Below are 23,102 nucleotides of genomic sequence, written 5' to 3'. Positions count from 1 at the left end.
GTCTTGTCCTTTATTCATTTTGTATCCCAGCATTTTGTAGAACCTTCAGATGCCTGGGGGTTTTGATCATTTTCTGGTTTTGGGACTATGTTAGCATCCTGTAAATACGGTCAATATTGTGCAAAAAAATTATAATCAATGACTGAATGACTGATCTGTTGTTTTGAAAGTTGGTGTGGCAGTTTGATCCTTCATATGTCTACCATTTACATGACAAAGTCCAAGGTCCATTAGTGTGGAGCTTACCAATCTACCTAGACAGGTGAACTTTTTGATTTCCACTTTCGGAACTGGGGCAGGTAAGTGTTGGTGTATAGTATACCCCTGATTATTTTTTGTCCTTTATTGAAATAGTTTAGTCTTGAAGTCACCTGTCAGCACAATCGTAGAAGTTAGAATTAAACCTAGTATAGCTTTGATTTCTTCTGGGATAGTTGCTAGTTTCTTCCTATCCAAGACTTCTAAAAGAGGAAAGTAGATATTGATCAAGTGACTTTGAGTATTTGTTGCATACATTATCCACATTTCAAGAATGTTTTTAGACCCATTGACATGTGGTATTTAGATACACCAAAACTGCATATCAAATATACTGATAAGCCACCACTTGGTCACACAAGAGCTCTTTATTTGCTGGTATGCACAGAGGTATATTGTTTTGTATGTTCACTTCTGATGTTGTCCTTGTTTCCTGCAAAAAATAATATCATATGCATTCAACAAAATATAAAGTTCCTGATGGATTTTTTTTCTTGACTGTCCATGCCAGTAATATTCTAAGAAACAATCTCCAAGAATTCTTCAACCTGGCGAAGATCTTCATTGCCTCTGTCAGGCATGCCGACATTGCTAATGTGAGAAGTATGATCTCTGGGTAGTTAGTGGTCGGAAATGGATGTATCTGTTTGTCTTGCTAATATTGCAGCCTACTGTCATTAACAAGTTGTTGATGGCAATTCTGTTCTTATGTTCTGGGCCTTTAAAAGAAGTCATATTGGTCATACTTCCTAGCGTAATAACTAGTAACTTCCTCCAGGAAGTAAGGATTTTCCTCTCATCTACCGTTTTTATGTTTAAATCCCAAACGGCCAGTGCATTTGCTTTTTCAACTATTGTTTCATAGGGATGATGTTTAGACAAGTTTCTGCATGTGCATTCCCTTTGAGTCTTACTGCTGATCATAAATTGAATAGACAAATGATCCCCTGACTTAAGAGGTTTCAAGTAAGGGAAGCAATGTAAGACCCTGAGAATATTTTGGCAGTACAAGATGTGAAATGGGCTCTAAGATTCACAATTTTGGACATAAGTCAATTTGCATGAGAGGGTCCTTCTCCCTAGTTTGAGATATTCTACAATAATCCTGCTCCTGAGTGTTGTTCCTCAGAGTCTGCCTTGTTTCGTTGTTAATCCTCATATTACCCATATCAGTTTGTCCATTCATAACCAGGGAAGACAGACTGTTAAATATAGGTGCTGCTCTTGAGGAGCAGGATCCCTACTCTGAAAAATGACAATAGGCTTGATTACGAATACATCCTTCGGACCGTCAACAGCCTGTCGTTGGTGACCCAACTGCTGGCAGTCCTTCTGTCTGACCTACATATTATAATACTGGTGGTTGGACCCACAGCATTCGGTCGCAACACCTCTTGCACTGCCACTACCATGAGCATAGATCTTGATGTTGCTGTGGTCGGATAAGTGTTCCAGAATGGCAGCAGTGCTGAGGCAGGCACCACCATGGGGATTCTGTTTGCCATGTCCGACAACATATTCATAATGGGGACCACGCCAATGAAAGGTTGTCCGAAAGGCAACAAGGTGGTCCTCAACAAGGTATTTGGGCATTGGAGCCCATAGGGACCAGTGCCTGGGGGCACATGTAGTACCCCAGCACTGTAGTACTTTTGTGTGTGCACTGTGTGCCATGCACGACATGGTGTATGGCACACGATGCACTGATGTACTGCACTGGCCAGTATCATAATCTGACCCACTGTCTTTAACAGTCGAGGAATTCTATATTGGTATTATTTCCTTGGGAGGACAGGGACCCTATAGATATTTCTGAAATTCCTACTGTGATTTTCACCATCTCATTCTATTCACCTTCCATTGCCATGTGAATATTCGGTGGACCTGCCATATAAACCAGGTCAATCCCTCTGTTTCCATAGTAGTCATAATAGAAAATCGTACTGGACCTGACAGTATTGTGAATGTTTGTGGTAGAGGAAATAGTTCAGACTTTCTCTAATTCAGAAGTTTGTATTATTTTACTTGAATTTCTATTTTTGTTTCTAGTACTCCCAGTTCAAACAGCACGTGTTCAATTATCTTTTTTTCCTTCTCTATCGGCATGAGTAGTTGCCATTACCTGTATTACTTTTTTATTTAGTGGTTTCTCAAAATTGGCATAGTAGTTATAGTCCTTGTGTTGTTGATTTTTATTTAATTTATGTGATTTCTTCAGGTGGAGAGGTGTGGTTCAGGGGTGGAGAGGTGTGGTGCAGTGGCCAGGGCAGTTGATTTTGGAGCACATGATACATGATTCACAGTTCAATCCCCAGCTCCGGTGGCAGCTCAGCTCAGCACCATGTGACTCTGGGCAATAGCTCCCTTAATTTCCATGACACCTCCCAGTGCCTTGAGACCCGTAAGGGTGAGTAGTTTGCGCTTTTCAAATACGGATTTAAATTTTTAGATTTCAGGTGCTGTTTGCTTATATAAGGCTAAACTCTGGGTTTTCTTCCAGCATGGGGGTGTTACTAGATATTGTGGAAGTGAGATGTTCTTCTTGTTCTTTTTCCAGGTCACTGGGAAATTGTTGCCTGGTTGTCGATGGCCGATGGTGTCATCTTTCAGATGACTCTTTAATGTTTTACCAGTGTTAGGACTGATATTCTTCAGAATCGCCGGTGAAGGGTGTTTGATACAAGCAATTCTGCTGATGGCTATTGTGCTAGGGCTTACACCTTGCATTGTTGTGGGTAATAAGATTTCTTTACATTTGTAAGGCAACAGTCATAATAAGTCTATCACATCATCAATATACAAACGTTTCTTCAGTTCCCTTGAGTTTGAGAGGTACTGCTCAGGATTAGATGCCTGGGGGTACCATAAATACCTTTTTGTAAACCTGGCAATCTGTTAGAGACAGTCTTCTCTTGTCGCAGCTGCTGCTAGAAAGTTGGGCGGGGACCTTCTGATGACCCTTTATTTGAACTAGTCAGAATATTTGTTTAAATTCAGGTCATCCAGTGTGTTGCTCATTATGACCTTTGCATTATTATCTGAAATAGGAGTAGAGTTTCCTCCCAGTGAGTCCTCTCAACTATATACAGATTCTTCATATTAATTATCAGAGAGACCAGATTGTAACTGTAACTTTGTGGAGGCGGGGGGCGGTGTTTGGGCTATGACAGTAATTTGATTTTCCGTTAAAAAGTTACAGATTGAGTTAGCATAACATTTGCACTATGTTGTAAGCCAAAACAGGACATAATAGAATGTTGTGAATTTTAGTTTTTTCCTTTTCCCACAGCAATAACCCGCTCATTGCTGGTCTACTCTCTTTGCAGACCCCTAACTAAGTGCTCTACAAACATCAGGGCCAGAGCCCCTGCACATTTGTATCCCCTAGTCTTCATCTTGTGCGTTCGCCCTCTATTGCTTGAATGTCAAACTCAAATCTGATAGAACCCTATTGGGATAATACTTCTTAGATTTCCCCAGGCCATGCCGATTTGTCACGGGATCCCCTTCTTTAATTTGTATTATGGCCGCTGCTTCCTCCTGCATGGCTATGATACTTAGACCAGAGTTCCCTTCTGGATTAGATGCTCAGACTCCCCCGAGAGACCTCAGCTGGCCCCCTAAACAATAGGATGTTGCGCTTACAGTTGCCAAAGCAACCCCCTTGGTAGCTAAATTGCCCTGTTGCACACTCTTAACTCTCTCGACTCACCTTGAGAGTAGGGTGCAGTGGCAGCCCCCACCATGGGCTGGAATTAGTGGGGGAGTCGTTGTTATTGTTAATTTATTCTTATTAGGCACACAGCTACCCAAGGGTTTCCCGGCGCCACCTGAAAGGTCAAGAGACAGGAAAAAGTACCTTATAAATTGAATAACCAGGTTTTGAGGCCCTTGCGATAGTTCACATAATTAGTTTCATTCCGAAGTGTACTCGGAAAGGAGTTCCACAACCTAGGACCATGATAAGAAAAATGACGGCCACCCATCCGGGACAGTCTAATCCTTGGCACAACAAAATTACCCTGTGAAACTGAGCGTAGCGTGCGTGAGGGAAGATAGCGCTGGACTAAAGCCTTCAAGTATTGTGGTGCTTTGCCACAATTGATTCTGAACATATAGCTCAAGGCTTTGATGTAAATCACGAAGGATGCCTGAGACGAAGCACTTTTAGGAATCTTACAGAGCAACCTAGCCGCCACATTTTGAACCAGTTGCAGCTTGCGTACCGCATCCTTATTGGCTCCAAGATAAAGGATGTTGCCATAGTCCAGCCTAGATGTAATAGGAGCAAGGATCACAGTACGTTGAGTAGATAAAGACAGCTTCCAAATAATTTTTCTGAGCCATTTAAGGATGGCAAAACAAATAGAAGAAACGTTCACTGTTTGCTGCCTCATTGAGAGATGTTCATCAAGTATGGCCCCCAGATTCCAAACCTGCCGACTGGGCAGTGGTAGAGCTCCCATCTCTGATATCCAGTGAAGGGAGCCCCATAAGTTCTTTTCCCTGCTCAGTAGCAGCACCTCAGTCTTCTCTTCATTCAATTTAAGCATATTTGCTTGCATACAACCTGCAATGGTGCTCAACCCAACTTGGAGAGAGGTAGGAGAAAAGAGAAAGCCCCGCATTTTCCGCAATAAGTGCCAAATGCCTAACATAGACATTAAATAGCAACTGGCTCAAAATAGAGCCATGGGGAACGCCGTTTGGTGAAGAGAATGTTTTTGAGCTGGAAGTAGGAGAAAAGTCTTAGAAAGTACGGTCCACCAAAAAGTCTTTTAGCTGATTGTGTGCTACTCCAGACACTCCCAAAGATTGAAGAGCTTGCAAGAGCAGTTCATGAGAAACCGCGTCGAACACGGCACTCAAATCAAGAAGTATGAGTGCCACGGTATCGCCATTGTCCACATGTTTATGTATCATTTCCATGACACCTAATAAGGTAGTCTCCGTTGAAAAACTGGTCGAAAACCCGACTGTGAATGAAGGAAATCATATGATTCAGCAAAAGATGACAATTGAGTGTTAACATGTTTTTCCAGCAACTTTGAAAAAACCAGGAGGAGGGAGATAGGGCATAAATTAGCTAGTTGCGATGGATCTGCATTCGCTTTTTTTAAAAGAGGAAAAACCATTGCATGTTTCTACATAAGTGGTACCTTAGCTTCTATTAAGGAGGCATTAAGCAACTCCATGATTCATAGCAGAGATGGCGTTTCAAGTTTCTGAAGCACCGAGAGAAGAACAGGATCCTTGGGGGAACCAGACTTCATGCTATTTAAAATTAACCTGAAGGAGTTAATGTCAAGGGGTGTCCAAGTGAATAAATTGTTCAAAACTTTTGGCAGAGCGGGTAAAGTAACCTGAGAGATAGGACTGATAGTAGATTGTTCCAAAGAAGACATATGCTGTTGGCTATCCACTGGCTGGGCTTATTTCAGTGAAGCATAAATATCTTCAACTTTGTTGAGAAAAATTCAGCGAGCTTGTTGCATTGAAGTGTACTGAAGTCAGGAGATTTAGGCAGCCACTTTGCACCAGATAATTATTTTACAAGTTTAAATAAAGTTTTAGCATTATTCTGCACTTTAGTAATTGTCGAAGTCACAAACTCAGCTCGTGCCGCTTTACAGAGTGCCTGATAATTCCTTAACAATAATTTGTAGGCTAATTTAGATTCCGGAGCATAGTCCTTTCTCCAATGTCTCTCAGAGGCTGTACATTTACTTTTTTCTTCCTTTAAACTCTCTGAGAAACAAGTGGCCGGAGGTCGGTGGTTTCTCATTTTTATCACAAAAGAAACCTCTCAGGTTCATATTTAGAGCAATCCCTATGTCAGAGCCCCTATGGCCTCCTAAGGTCCTCTCTTGTAACGTCCTCACTTGTAATGTCCTTAATTGACGTTATGACAGGTGGGCCCATGACAAAATGTAACTGAGTGTAACTAAAAGTGTACCTGACAGTAGCAGCCGATATTTTCTCCATCTCTTCTGTGTTTGATACACTACATTCCTGTACAGGGATGGGTAGTCAAAATGATTCAATGAAGAGAAAAGATGCACATAGAAACTCGCCTCTCCCAGCGATCATCACCTTCATCCACAAACCGGAATAGAAAAGTTTGTGTCCAGGAGTAAGGGCTTTAGTAGATTAAAGATTAAATACCGATTCCAGCAAGTTTTTAGCATCCTTTCTTCCATTTCTGCCAGTTGGAGCCTGTTTACTCGGTTTTGTCTGGGCATTGCACTCACCATTCACCCTGCAAAGGCACTGTGAAGGGATTTCTGTCAGTAACTGGTGGGCAGAAGGACAGCCCCTCAGTGTTTAGGTCCCCAATGTTCTCCATGCATCCAGTGTTGCAGGGATCTTCAAGTACCTCTTTGGTGCCTTTGCAAGTCCTGTACCTTTGTCCAAATAGGGACCCTTGCTTCTAGTCAGGGTAAGGGGATACACTTCTAAAATCCCTGCTCACCCCCTTGGCAGCCTGGAACAAGCAGACAGGCTTATTATCTCAGAGGCAGTGTGTAAAGCATTTGTGAACACATACAGTAATACAGTGAAAGCACTACAAATGGACACCACACCAGTTTAGAAAAATAGGTAATCTTTACTAGACTTAACACAAGACCAAAAGACAAAAATCCGCAATACTGAAATAAAGAAATAAGAGTATAAAATGGTAGAAAACAGCTTAGTTCAATGTGGATGGTATATGCAACACTTTACTCTCAAAGTACCTGGGATGCATCACACAATACAAACAAAAGGGTCACAGGGAAGTTGATGTGCTGTTCCTTACGCTCAGGGGAGTGGATGCATCGGTTCCTTACTGCTGTGCACGGGAGTTGAGGCTCACTTCTTTACTGTGTGGGGAGTTGATGCGTCGTTTGTTACTGCCACCCGGTGACGATGCGACAAGATAGCGCCTCGATGCGATGCGACGATCCGGTGCGATGTGGCAAAATGGCGTCTTTGATGCGATGCAACAACGTTGGTTGCGATGCGTGCACGCCCGACGGCGAAAGCGGCCAAAACCGACCGGATGAAAAAGACGTGACCTGGGGATTACACCTTGAGAAATTGAAACTTTAAAACTAACCGGAGATTTTGAAAATAAGTCCATATTATGAAGATCTGTACAATGAACACATGATATTGTAAATAGCCTTGAAAAAGCCCCGGCGCAAATCGCCACAGGGGGCGAAACACGTGTCGGCTGTTCATGTTTTAACCTAATTTAATAAAAAGTAATTTTTCTACACCATATGGACTACTGATTCTGATTACATGAGCAAGGATTCAGCCTAAGGACATCAATAATCTGGTCAAACACACTCATCATCCCTTTCAAAGACTTATTTGCTACAAAACTCAAGCGGTCCAGAGTTTTTTGAGTGTGTTCCCTTCAAAAAAAGAAACGTGAAAACTGATATAGACTTGGCATTTCCTGTGGACCCTCCTTTGCCCTAGAAACGCCCGACGGCCGTGCAGTGAACCACATCAGACCCTGTGACACGCTTCTCCAGTGATGCGACATGCTTCGTCGATGATGCGACGCGAACAGCTGCGGCGGCGGTACACTTCTTCAGCGATGCGTCAAACTTCTAGCTCCCACTTCCAGCTCCCAGTGATACGCAGTCTTCTCAGAGGGCCCAAACAACAGTAGGCACCTATCTGAACGTAGAATTCCCAGCAAGGGAATTCAGGGGTGGTGGTGGTGAAGCCTTGTATCCCTGAGACTTCAGGCAGGAGTCAAGCATATTTCCAGCCCTTTGAGAGTCTTCCTCAAGCTTAGGAAAACTTCACAAAAGTCATTTTACCCTTTCCTTGGCAATAAAGTAACCATGCCTGCCAACCCCATAGCAGAACAACACAGGGGTAGTCTCCTCCTTCAGTGTCCTTGGTTCTTCTCCTTCGCAAAGGTTTGTCTTGATTCCCAGAAGTGATCTAGAGTTCTGGGGTCTGGGCCCCAATATTTATACCAGTAAAGCCTTTGTCCTCTGAAGGCAGAGGGTGCCTGTGCCCAGCCAAAACCGGTTCTGTGCAGCGTCCTGGCAGGAGGTGGAGACAGCATTGTCTGAGAGCAGAACTGACCCAGGTAGCTGAAAGGAAATCTCCTCCCCCTACTCTCTATTCTATGAGGGCTCAGGTCAGTGAAAGGAAGTCACCCCCGACTCTCTATTCAATAGCCCTGACCCATCAGACTGTTGGAGCCAAGGCTCTCTCCAGCCCCCTGTCACTCACAAACCAGACATTGAATACACAAACCTAGCAGATGCATGTTGGATAGTTAGGGAAGAAAATACCTACTTTCTAAAAGTTGTATTTTCAAACACAGAATGTAAATATCATCTTCACTAAAAGATGTATTTTAACATTCTGAGTTCAGGCATTCTAAACTCAAATTTCTGCCTAGTTCCCGGGGTCATTTAGGATTATAAGTCTTGTTAGAATCAAACTGCACATTCTGGCCTATGGGAACATGTAACCTTGCAATGCTGAACAACAAAATTGGCTGTAATTCACTATCAGGACATGCCACACACAGCAGGACATATCCTACCTTTTACATGCAATGCACCCTGCCCATGGAGGAACCTGGGCCTACCTTAGGGGTGACTGACATGTAGAAAATGGAAGGTTTAGGGACTGGCAGATATGTCTCAGGTCTGCAATGGCAGGCTTGAGACATATTTTACAAGCTGCTTCTGTGGGTGGCACCACCAGTGCTGCAAGCCCACCAGAAGCATTTGATTTACGGGCCCTGGGCACACATGGTGCACTGTACTAGGGTCTGACAAGTGAATCAAATAAGCCAGTCATGGAGTCACTAATCCATTACAACAATTTAGAATAGGGAGCATTTGCATTTTGCACTGAATAGCAGTGGCAAAGTGCCTAAAGCATCTAGACCAGCAAAATCATAGTTAAAAGACAAGAGGCAATAGCAAAAAAATGGAAGGGAAACCCACGCCAATGGTGCCAGGTCTAACATCCCTCAACAGAAGTGGTCTATGGGTTATCATCCCAGCTGGGCCGGAGAAGCCGGAGATGCCAACTGAAATTCCAAATCCCAAATCTGAAAATCATTGGCAAGTTACAACCTGGTGCGCCGGCCACCGAGAACCAGCCAAGCAGTGCTGTTCATCTTACGTCTTACCATTCTTCCTTCCTTCATAGATCCCAGGGTGCAGATGCTTTCTGCTTCATCAGTTGAGTCATGGGGCATCAGGGGTCAAAGGTTTGTGGGTGGGCATGATCGGGATGCAAGGGAGAGAGCTCAGGTGAACTTGAGCATGTAACCTGAAGACACTGATGTAGAGAGTGGTAGATCTTAAAGCCTGTTCATAGATCTTGGCAGAAGAGCATAAAAACTCAGAAACAAATACCAGGATCTACAAATACATATCAGGCATACTATCTGAGTTTGATCTATGGCAAAGGCTATCTAGTGTGCCACATGCAGATAGTGACAGTATATCCGAATACACATAAATTCCCTGTCCCCAGTGCAAGAGCAAACTCTGGCAGTTTGTGTCTATGCTTAAGAATGTACATTTATGAAAGACATGGCACACTTTTGAAACCGTAGATTGGTCTTTCACTCGAGTAGGGCCAACATTGGTTTGCAATGAGTGCACCATCTGCAGGCAGGTGCCATGCTTTAAATTGTGCACTTGCTGGTGGATCTTTGGGGAGCGGAATGCCCCCTGACTGCACCACCAATGTGAGGCACTCAGTGGTAACGCCTCCCAGCAGCTTCTTTGCTTTTGCGCTCATGTCTGTAATACGGGGTGAGCAGAAAGCAAAGTGTTTCCTCAATTTCATGAGACAATGCCCTATACAAATGAGAGGAATGACCCATTGTGATCACACCCACCCCTAATGTGCTCCAGCACAATCTATATTATAGAATGGGCTGCATGATCCTTGGTGGTAAAGTGAGTAATACCAAAGTACCCAGAGGGCGATAAAAGCCGGCAAGAGTGCCTGTCGTACCCGTACAAAATGTCTTTACTGTGGCCCCTAGATGGCTGAAGGTCTCGATAACACCCATGCCTTTCTGTCTGCTTATAGAATATCTGCCATACTCATGGGACCACAAATCTAGAACATTATGGGATATTCACTATTTAGAGACCAAACATAACTCTAAGCAGGATGCAATTGAACCGAAATGGAAAAATGTAGGTGATATGAGAGACGTGTCTGGATCTGGCACATTTCAACTCCGCAATCACACAAGCAGAGTGGGTGATTCGAAAATATCGACTGATCGTGGAAGCTCTGCACTCAGCCGGAGGAGAAATTAAAGCAGGGACAGAATATCGGCTCTTTAGTCTTTTCCACCAAGAGTTGATCCCAGTCTAAAACTGTGAAGAAGGCTGGCATTGTTACAAACTGAAGCAGAAAAAGGGTAGTCTGCACTGCATGCTGAAAGCCTGTGGTATGAGCTCAGTGGACCAATGTACAGCTTCTTGAGTGTTTCCACGAGGAGCGCTGTTCCACATTGTTCGAAATGTGCAGTAATGCACTGACTAGTGACAGGTAAATGTATCCACTGACGTATACAAATAAAGTGTTGAATAGAATGCTTATATTAATGTCAACTCCAGGCAACTACTTGTGGCTAGATCCAAGTGCATCTGTATTTTGCACACCATGCCACCTCAGTTTAGAATGGACCCAGCCTTATGCAAATCAGTTGTGACCCTGCTTAACCATATCAATAGGTGACACTTTTGGAGATAAGTTTATATAATGTGACTGTAGAAATGGACCCCTTACTTTTCTGGTTTTAGTAAATGAATCCTGGACATGCATGAATGATTGATATATCTTTTTCATTTGAAGTTTACCAGTAAGTGAATATTAGGATATGATGCTGTATGTAATTATTATAATTTGTATAGTATCATTAATATTCAACCTTTAATGATTTATTCTAATTGGCCTTTTGTCTGTTCGTTTTTAATATGAGGAAAAGTGAGGTATCGGTGGCGCAAGGGGGCTTGTAAATAAGCGCCTAACAATTCTTAGGGGCATATTATCAAGCCCCTTATCGCTGCGTCATTGGCACTTTTCTGCTGATAACGCAGCGATATTTGCATCACCCTATTATCAAGGCAGGGTTAACTCAATTAACGTGCCTTAAAGCCACGTTAATTGACTTAACGCTGCCTTGGTAATAGGTCCCCTTTCACGATAAACTCATTGTGAAAGGGGGCGTGCAGTGGGTGTAGAGGTGGGCGTACCACCGCAACACCCATTCACTTCGACGCTGCCACCTATTATCAAGAGAGGCAATAATAGGTGGCATCGCCGAATTTAAGAACAGGAAAGACCTGTTCTTAAGGTGGCGAAACGAGGAGAAATGCTTCATTTCTCCTCGTTTTTGCTTTTTTCATGTGTGCTGTCTTGTGCAGCACATATGGAAAAAGCAAAATGCCAAGGTCTGTTTATGTACAGGAAGATGTCCCTTCCTGTACATAAACAAACCTCTTTTACAAAATGCCAATTTGTAACTTACATGTGTGCTGCATGAAGCAGCAGACATGTAAGTTACTAAATGGCATTTAAGCTTTGTTTATGTGCAGGAAGGAACACCTTCCTGTATATGAACAAACCTTCCCTGCCTGCGCTGGCGTTGAGTTGTAAAACATATCGCCATCGCAGGGGGAAACGCTAGGCTGCACCATATTCTTGGTAATATGGTGCAGCCTAGCGTTTCCGAAGTGGCGAAGAGAGGCGTTAGCCAAGGAGGCTAACACCTCTCTTTGCCACTTTGTTGTTAATATGACCCTTAGTTTTATTATTTTAACGAAATCGCTTCTGAATTACAGGGAAGTGATTGTAATTAGAACTATCTTAACAAAGAAGAAGAGATAATGATATAAATAACTTACAGTAAAGATTCAAGATTTGCAGAAGTTTCCGTCGCGATATCTACCCGAAAAGAAAGTGACCTTAAAATGTGTCTGTCTGCATAATTGTTCAAACAAAGCCTGCAGCAGAAGGGTTAGAACAACCTAATTGCTTAAGGTACAAATTGTATGGATTACAAAGACTTTTCCCCTTTTATATGCTTTTTTATGCTGTCAAACGTATTTGAAAGTGGCTTAAGGAATTAAAAATATGAAGTACGATTTTGCTTTTAACAATGTAAACGATTCATTCCAATAACTCCACTAACCTTTCTCTTGGGTATGCCAAGTTAAGTAATATAGGGGTATATTAGCAAGAACCTTGTTAAAACTATCGCCGTTTTAGCGGCAGGAAACTGCCGCTAAAACGGCGATAATGGGCCTACTAATATGCATTATAGAATTCCAATAGAAGCCCAGGTTAGATGTGCAGGACATCTAACCTGGGCTTCTATTGGAATTCTATAACGCATATTAGCAAGCTCATTATTGCAGTTTTAGCTGCAGTTTCCTGCCACTAAAACAGCGATAATTTTAACGAGGTTCTTGTTAATATGCCTCCTAGTTTCAAAATATCTACGAGCACCCACCCCTGATTATTGAAATTTAAAGTTCATTTAAAGGTGCCTGAAGCTGGTTTCCAGAGCCCTGAATACAAAGTTAAGTTGATGGCAGCATTAAAACTGAGTATCCTAGTTAGAATGTTCAAGGATATACTTGATTTAAAAAACAGAACTTGTCCTCTGTTGTAAGGGAAATATAGCCATGCACCAAACAAATTAACTTCTTTATGGACAGTCCCATCAACCATTAGCCCTTCAAATGTCTTCACCAATACTTTCTCAGAAAGAAATGAACAGGTGTCCCAGGTGAAAGTCATAACTTAATATGTGCCGTCATGGGACCTATAATTAATAAACTACAGCAGTTCTGAATCTATTCTACAGTAGCAATACCTAATGGTCATTGTAGCGTCCAAATCAGACCATTATGCAAAATGACATGGCTCGAAATATAGTGTGCCCATAGCAGGAAGCTAAGTGAAGGAAAAGTAAAGCATTTCCCAAATATCTATCTAGATATGTAAATACAAAGCAAGTGAGAAGCATAACTGTGTGGAAAACAGGCTGATTAAGCTCAACACACGATTCGACATGCAAGTTGAAATTTTCTATAATGGTATACAAAAAAGAGCAACTTGTCCCACCTTCAGGGCCTTGTTATTTACGCTAATCCCTAGCAGATGGATCAAAGACCTCCCCACACAATAGAGCAATGAACAGTTCCAAGGAGTGAAAAGGGTGGGGAGGAAATCTGTATCTGGTAAGCTTGTCACACAGCACATTGGCAGGGACTCTGCGGGCTCACATGAGGGACTCACCTTTGAAGTTTTGGTGGGAAGGGATCAGGTGGCTGTGCCAGTTAAGGGAGGAACTGAGGCTCTCAGGTAAGCCTTTCCCCCCAGATAACTACAAGTTGCCTTATTGGATTTTCCTAGATAGCTGTGCAGAAGGGTTGGAACTGGAGTGGAGTGATGATGTGGCATCCTAGTATTGGCCAGGCGTGCCTGCTTTGTAGAACTTTCCAGCCCCACTTAAAAGCCCTGGAACAAGAAAGAGACATTTGAAAAGGCAGTTGAGGTGGAAGCGAAATTGGTTAAAGAATGCTCAGCTGGAAGAAGAAACCACCTAATTGCTTTCAAGGATGGACTTTGGAATTTTGACTCCAGTGACCCAAGGACTAGAATGGGGCTTTCGAGAGGCAGTATCCCTGGCCCCCATATACTCCCTGAGAAAGAGTTGGGTAATGGACCTGCTGATGGACCCTGGATAGTCCCCCTAGGACCTTCAGTGAACCTTCAATAAGACAAGAGGATATGAGAATGGAGGGTTGTGGTAGGAAGGGTGTATTGCTGGCTGGTTGCTGAGGACCTGCACTCGATACCCCTTCAGCAGTAGGAGAGCAGCAGGAGCCACAAACCCAGGTCCCAAACCTTAGAGGCCAGGAGGCCAGAAGGAAATGCTCTTGGAAGCTAGAGCTGGCTACCAAAAGCACTATAAGCCCAAGGTTGTTGAAATTACCACAATGGGTCCAGAGAAACAAGCTTACAAAGTTTGGCCTTCCATGGAAAAGAAACAAAGAATTGAGTGCATAGTAATTTTTCCTAAAAATACCCCAGGGGTGGGTTAGGACCCGGGAATCAGCACATATCTATTATATTTTAAATCTCATAACAACGAGGTATACATGGGGCCACTCCCTGAGCCAATTTCTGCCCTGCAGCCCCCATCTTATTCGGGGCTTCCGCAAGCAAAGAGGCCCGGCGACTCAATCTCCCAGGTCCACTAAAGAGGACTTGCATCATAGGTTTCCATCCCCTTCTGCCAGTGATTGGTAGGGAGTGTCATGCCGACCTCTGAACTCCCTAGTTGCTCTCATTACAGGCAAGGACAGTCATCAGCTTCAACCCACAGACAGAAGACAAAGAAGAGCTTGCTCCCACCACAACAGGAGAAGCAGGAAAAGATCAGGCTTGGCAACACAATGGTGAACTCACTGCACTGCCAGCAGAAAATAAGAGTCAAACTGCCAATTCTGTGAATGCCTCAATGGGACCAGTGCCCTAAAAAATAAAAGAAATGATGTGACATAAGGCTGCATTCACAAGAAAACAGAGCAGGGTTAGCCTCTGATTAAAATACACAGCCCGCAGGATATGCATTTGTTTCTGTTTAACCCCAAAATAGGCAGGGACACCATTATTAGTTTCAAAATGTGCCTGGGGTTCATAGAGTGCAGCAGCACCCTACTAGATGCCCCGGGAGGTTCGCTCTAAATCAGTTAAAGCCTTCTAAGGAGGACCACAGGAGAGGGTTACCAGTAATTTAAAGCATGCTTAGATTTGGAGTCTTTTCTCTGTGGGGACTCCAGGTGGTTAGTTTTATAGCCGGAGTAGGAGTCTAATTATACAAAAATAAAGACTCAGAAACATTTCTGTTGTTGAAATTCTTTATTTGAAATATTGATGTTGCCAATGCAAAATGTTGCCATTCGAAAGAGTGCTTATGTCACTCTGCACATTGATTTGAATTCTGGTGTTATGTGGAATATGACAGATGACTGCTTTTACTAATGTGGTGATACCCTGACAAAGCCAGTAGATGTCACAACCCCATCATGCGCCCTCTGTGTGGTGGGCCTATTGCACAGAGCTCATGTTGCTTTACCCCTGTGGCACTTTATGGCGCGCTATGATACCATGACTGATTTCCCCTAAGACGCAGAATTCCATTGCACTTGAATCCCTGCATGCTTCCCCCAGATCCTGTAGATTATCTGCTCCCTCTGTTACCAGGGCCTTTGTGAGTTTTTTCTTTGAGTCCCAGCAAGCTTCACCTGAGAATCTCATGAGACGATGGCATGCCTTGCTCCCGCTGTAATGAGGCAATGGTGTTAATTTCCATTTTTCACGTTCGAACCAAAATTATACATTTGTTTCCTGTTATTTGGCTCTGATAATCAACTTGCTCATGGCCATTTTGTAAGGTCAAAGCGAGTGCACTAACACCTGTTTCCTTCAAGGTTCGAGAGCCTTCAAGATGTACATGTGACCCATGTGCTAAACATGATCTAGCAATATCCATTAAGCCTTCAAGAGGGTAAATAAACACTTACCAACCCCACGTTGTCGCTTGGCCTCGCACCCTGCAGACCAAGCTTCACCCTTCCCACTCACCTGAAGAATCCAGCAGGAACCGATAAGTGCTCCAGTCTCCTTCAATTCCAAGAGAACTGGTGGCTCCTAAGGCTCCACCTCCCTTGACCTCTCTCTTCTCTCTCCCTCCTGCACAACTACTGCGGAACCCCCCTACGCCTTGGGCAGAGGTTTCAAGATCTTCTTCAAGCTTCAGTAAAGCGTATGTACTACGTATTTGATACCAGGTTAGTGCACTATAATCCTCCTATAGTAGTAAGCAGAAGGAAGTTTAAGCAATTTCAAAGACTATAGACTTTTCCTCCATGCCCTCTCTGTGATTTAATCATGTGCTTCTTGTGTGTTTACACCCCGTTCCGGCAACCTTGGAGGTAGAACTGTGACAGCGCAAGGAATAAAGAATTTAACCCAGTGTTTCTCAGAAGAACAGTAATGCCAACAGATGGCCCTTCACAGTTTTTGATATATGTATGAACCTTGTACCTAAACCTGTGTTCTGTGCTTATCCCTAGGAGTGCACACACTCCAATCTGTGATTTAGGTTATTCTGCTCTCATGTCATGCTGCTGATGAAACCTGTAAGTTTATGTCACTGAAGTCAATGTATATTGAGGTCTATTATTGTACTGATCGTGACTCCCTCCTCTTCTTTCTTCCAGTGTATTTACGTCATCGCTAAACCAGAGGTTCTGGTACCATGCTTATCTTCATCACATACACAGAAGGTCTAAGGAGCGACATATCGTGTTATGCAGTATCGCACCACGGCAGAGTAGATCCAATACTGAAAGTCGCTCTTTTTTGGTTTTATCCCTACCGCTTATCCCACCAGGGGACAGAATGTGATCTAAGGTTTCGGTTCCTTAACATGTGCAGTCATCTGGAAGGATAGGAGGTCCAGCATTGACTCTAGTGTCATCTCTGTGTTTGGGACCATGTGAGTGCATGACAGCAGGCCTACCTTATGTAAAATGGCACTCTCTTATATTAAGATATTGCATGTGATTTAGGTGAGGGGTATTGTAATCATCAAATGTATTTCTGTCTACCTGATGTTTACATTCATAATTAAATTTGTAGTATTTAGAAGGGTGTGTGTAAAACAAATACTTTTCCCTTTGTCCAGTAAAAACATTGCTGGAAAAAAGTTTATGTTCTTTGTTGTATACCAACAATCTGGGATTTCTGGCCCACACCAACCTCCCCCGAGTAGAGCTTGGACAGCTCTGCTTCTGTACCCTGAGAGAGGGAAGTGCTATGATGGAGTACTTGGATTCCAGTAAAAGACACTTGCAGACCAATTACTTATGAAGAACTCACATCCTCAGCAACTAATAACCCAACTTACTAAACTATGCATATAGTGCAAAAAACGAATTGCTGCCCTAAACAAACTGTCCACTGTACAATATTCCATTGCAGTCACTCTAAACATCTGCTGCAGGGCATCTTCAGATACTTTAGTACTATATAGATTAGAGGAGACATCAGAACTTCGTATACCTTTGAAGTGAGTTGCTGGAAATGTTTACCGTACTCCCTATTGACAATGAAGGATCACCAGGTATTCACTATTCTCAAATAGAGACAGGAGTGGCTACTTACACAGTGTTCCTGGAAGAATAGTGCAGATTAGCTACTTGTTAACTGCAAGTATTCTATAAATACCAAATAACAGCAAATGACTCTACTATTTCCTTTTATAATAAATGTTCAAATCAAAGACTAACACCTCCAACTGATCTCAAACCAAGAAATATTTTGCTAGTTCATATTTGAGTAAACAGAGCTTTATCACACACATATTTTGGAATAAAAAAAATCAAGGATGAGCTATTCATATGATAGTCTCTCCACAAGCTTGTCTCCCACCAACCCCAAGTTTTGAGAGGCAATCTATAATTTTTCTGCTGATTCATTTAATTTAAATATGATTAATGGTCCTAGAAAATCATGAAAGTATATCTTTAAGAATGAAGATGGAGTGTTTTTGCTCTTGGCATTCCATAATCATCTCAGTGTTGATGCTTCCTACCATGGCTCTGAACAGTAATCTATTTATTGAAACACATTTAAGACAGTACATCAGATTGTTCACAACTAAATAATAACTAAAATATCACAGACCAAAAATAAATATTAGTCATGGGATATGAAGATATGCATGCACAGCTTTGGTAACAGTTGTCTGCAGTAGGATTCTAGTGATATAAGTATCATCAAGTATGGAAGTGCTTCCAAGAGTGTGATATTTCAGCAATTCCTAATTTAAAAGAAAATATTAATAGAAGAACACACGCCTGACTAATCAATCTTGCGAAACTCTATTTTGGGGAACTGTAAAATAAGGAAAACCTTTCTTCACAAAAAAAACTGGAGTCATTTCACCATAAAACCTCTCCAAGAAAAGTGGATAAAATGGCCAAAAAATTGGTTGGAAAAAAGGGTTAAGGAGAAAACAAGTGGGGTAAGATATTGTGAGGGAAATATGTTTTAGAGAAAAGGTAGATGTAAAGGTAATAGGTTTAGGTAATTTGTGAGATGCTAGTTCTGATCATTGAAACCTTCTTGAGCTACTGCCCATTATAAGAATTTGAAAAGGGTACACAACTTAAAAACCACCACTAGAGTGCCCCTGTGTGTTCTAGTGAGGTAATGTCATAATAGCTGTCTCTCAAAAGTGATACCAAAGAGGAAAGGTATGCACCTTTACTATTCTTTTTGATTAATTTCTATGAGATGAATGTCTGCTTGAGGCTTGTGATCTCATTGTCATGCAATACATATAATGGAACTGCTTTCATTTTGAGAGCCAGGGCCCAGAACACTTTCACTTTATGGCTAATTGTCTTGATGTTCATTCGTTGATGTCCACAAATAAGCAAATCAGAACATAATTTTTTAAGATACAGATTGCACACTTAACAAGGACCATTGTCTACAATGCATTTTGAAAGGCACATGCAGACTTTTAAGCTGTCTACATGTAGACATGCCATGCCTCAGTGTATTACTGTTAGTTTGTGGAAAATTAGATTTCGATGTGAACATTACCGGCGCCATCTTGTCCAAACTTAGGCCCGTACGAGCGCGTAAGCGGCAGCCATCTTAGACACCATGGCCACTTCGTACACTGCCTATTGCCTAAACGTCTCCCTGACCTCGCTATCATCTCCCCGCGCGCTGGCAGCCCCCACGCACACATGCTTGAGTCATAAAGCATCCTCAGCGCGACCCTGCCCTGGAGCCACTCTCCGTGCCGAACCCACATGCCCTTTCATCCGTCGCGCATGAACGGCTCCCCTTTTATAACCCCTTCCCTTGTACCTGGTTGTTCGATCCGATCCCAGGCCATCACCCAACCCTGCGGATACAGTTTATTGCCCCCGTACAGTAGGATCTAGCTTCCCATCAAAGGAGCCGGGATTAATCAATGCCTCAACCCCATGAGATGCGACTGATTGCACACATTTCAGCCCCTGACGGAATGTCCAGCTGCGCGATAGCCATCACCCACTGTGATTGGGCTGGGGGTCTCCACTATGTGAATATATGTGGGAACAAGCCTAAAGCGGGGATTCCAGAAATGCTTAACGTACATCAAAGTAATGTCAGGAATGTGTTACACTGCAATAAAACAATATAATACTGTATATAAGGCCTGGCTACAGAGATGCAGTTAGAGCACATCGAGACGATACTCTGTTTGTCCGATCTGAGTGCTTTGCTCCGGAGAAATAAAATCAGTTTCCCACTTTCCAGTTTACAGCGCCCGCCTCTTTATTTGATAACTACCGAATGAATTAGAGGCGACTAACGCCAAGCAGTGCTTGAGGATATCTGGGGAAAATCTGCTTATTTAACAATTGGCGTCCCAACGCGGGGCCCATCAGCGACATGTGGGTCCAGTGAGAGAGGTCCTAACGACAGAGTGAGTGACTGCAACGATCGGGAAGAGCTCCTGCCTGAAGGACCCTCATCTGGCAGCCGATAATTTGACCTTCACCAGTTCTGGAAGGACCTCTCTCGAGGGATTAACGGACCTGACTGGGATCCCACAGGAGTGCTGTGGCCATAACGGAGAATAGAGGACAATCGGGCGCTGGAAGTGGAAGACGAGAAACTGTCCATACGGTCCGGGTAAGGTCGTGCAGCACGACTCTTTTTGTTTGATTGATTGATTGATTGTTTGGAAAATACTAGTATTACTCATTGATTGGTTCATTTAGCCTCCGTTGCTACTCGATTTATTGGTTCTTTTTGAGATATTTTCTGTTTGCAAACAACAAAGAATAGAAATATTCTGTCTAGTCTTTGCAGATAGTGAAGGATAGGTAGTGCGGACCTTTGTCCACCATTATTTGAGATCTTCACTTGTCTGATATACGTCATGCCTATCTTCTCCTCACTGATTGGTAGTTGGTTTAACCCGGATCGTTTATTAGAGGTAGATCATTCAGCTCCACTGGAGGGCACCCATAATAAGGACATGTATATTAAACATGGACTAGTCGCCATAGCTTATAGCAAGATATGGCATAAAAATACGAAAAAAGATTGAGAAATCAGTGGCCACTGATGGGATCTTTTGACCTCGCTAAAATCAAAGCGCTAGAGATAGCCCTTTGCAAAAATAAAACTGCGCCAACCATGCTCGATAGTCTCGGCATGTGGCGAAAAGAAGCAACGCAACGTAAAAGAGAGATGAAGCAAAGATCAATAAAGAGCTACGAAAATCAGCTTACTTAGCTGGTAAAAAGTTAGAAGAGGAAATAAAAGAAAGAGAAAAAGCTAAAAAGGAACGAGAATCAGAAACCTCAGGACAATGCCCTGTTATAACACCCTCAGTGCTTTACCCTGAGCTCCTATCAAAGCAAAGGACAGACAATGATTTACTCCTATGTCCCCCAATCATCTATATGCCCCTCCTTATGCCCCCACCCATCCTTTAGCATAGCACCTACAATCCCAGAACTTAACTGAAGGTAGCGCCAGGGCCTCGGTACCCACGGCCTCCGCGCCGACCGAGCCTCTCGTTCTAAATACCTTGTCGAAAGACGCCTCAGACAAAACCGAAACAAAAGAGAAGGAACCAACAAAAATTCACCATTTGGGCGAAAAATGAACAAAGAGGCATTGATAAAATAGTCAAAACCCTAGTAGACATAAAAGAAAATGAGGAGTACATAACGGATATATGCAACTCTTATGCAGACAACCACAATCGACACTTTGTTGTGCGCTTTTGTTATTACACTCCCACAGCATATGAGGAAAAGTATAAAGATAAAAGGCCTGAACGACTTGCAGCTCTATACAGAAAGGTAGATATAGGAGACGAGAGTGAATGCGATGTAGTGGAACTCTTTTCCTATACATTAGAAGTCTTCCGCCACCTCATAGAACAGGGAAAAACAGTCAAAGGCGCCACCCCCGTAACCATCGAACCCACTGATGTGTGGAAGCAAATCCGGAAAGTCAACCACACTGATCTGCTTGGACATTCCTGGGAACAACTTGACATCCTAGATAAGCAACAAAACTCTGGACAGAAACCCCTGAAAGCCATACTAGACCTCCCAGATAGGATCGTACTAAAGGTAAAGACCCTAATCCCTGAGAAAAAGGTAGATTGATCTATAGTAATAGCTTGCCGCCAGAAACCCCAAGAAGACGTCTCCGAATACTTCTCCCGGTGTTCTCTGATTACAGTGGACAGGACATGACCACTGCATCCGGACATCACTTGTTACTACAAAATTACGTTCAGGGTCTATTACCGGACGTTTCGCAGAAATGACAAACTAGCGAAAGCAGTTGGGCGGCCTCAAAACCCGCAGCCATCCTCCAGATGGCCCAGTATTACGAACACCAGAAAAATGAAACGATCGAGCTTCAGAAAAGAAAAAGAAAGATTTAAAGGAGCGAGTCATGATAGCTCAGTTACAAGGAGTAAATATAGGGAAAGAACAATACAAGGGAGGTTATCAACAGAGTGCCCCTAGAAACCCGCCACCCAGAAGTAATGCACCTGCACGCTACGCTGGACGTAGAGACTTAGGCGAGAACCAATACGCATTTTGCAAAGAGTACGGACATTGGAAGTCTCAATGCCCGATCCTGTTAGACATGAATAGGAACAAAGAGACGAGAGACGTAGCAAATGGACCGAGAAATAGAGGACGCGGCCGAGGGTACACAAATGACGCTGAAAGGCCCAGTAGAATGAACACTTTTGACTGTCCCCGACAGAATCAGTACCAACAATCTGACTGCGACAATGCTTATGACTTTGCATAAGACTGCCAAGTTCAAGGGAGGGATCCAGTCGAGCTCTATGTTGACCAGCAAGGCCCTTATGTTACCGCAAGGGTCCTAGGTACGAAGGCTCCATTCCTGGTAGACACGGGAGCAACACGTAGTGCATTAACCAAATGACTGATTCCAAGGGCAACCTTGTCTGGCTCACACATGACATCAATAAGACTTGATGGTACGCCCTCCACCAACCCTTTGTCCAAAATGATCCTTTTTGACCTAGAAAACAATATCACCGACACGACATTCCTCCTCTCCTCCAATACCCCAGACGCCATTATGGGTCTTGACTTACTGAAGCATTTTCAAGCAACTATCAGGTGCTCGCCCGACGGAGTCCGAGTCATCCTATATGACAACCCCAACCTACTCAGATCTTGCCCTTCCCGACACATGTACTCCATTACCGAAGCAGACATATCCCTACTTGATACCCTACCCCCGTACTTATGGGCAAAGGCTGACTCAGATGTAGGACGAATGATGATAGACCCAGTGCATGTGACTGTACGACAGGACGCGACACTACCGAAAGTACCGCAGTACAAAATATCACCAGAAGGCGAGAAAGCATTGATTGAAATAATACAGCCACTAGTAAACGCAGGCGTGGTAGAAGAAGTAGTAAGCAATATCTGCAACAGCCCAATTCTACCAATCATCAAAAGACAAGGAGCGGGAGATGAGAAAGTGTACCGCTTCATCATCGACCTGCGAGAGATCAACAAGATAGTCGTGCCACCATACCCTGTAGTCTCCGACATCACCACAATCCTTACCCTGATCCCATCTACTGCCACCACTTTCACTGTAATTGACCTCACAAATGCCTTCTTCTCCATACCCATTCACCCAGACAGCCGCTACCTCTTCGGATTTACCCTAAG

The sequence above is a fragment of the Lissotriton vulgaris genome, chromosome 8, assembly GCF_964263255.1.
Source record: "Lissotriton vulgaris chromosome 8, aLisVul1.2, whole genome shotgun sequence".
In the NCBI taxonomy this organism is placed as follows: Eukaryota; Metazoa; Chordata; class Amphibia; order Caudata; family Salamandridae; genus Lissotriton; species Lissotriton vulgaris.
This window is presented reverse-complemented; position numbering follows the sequence as displayed.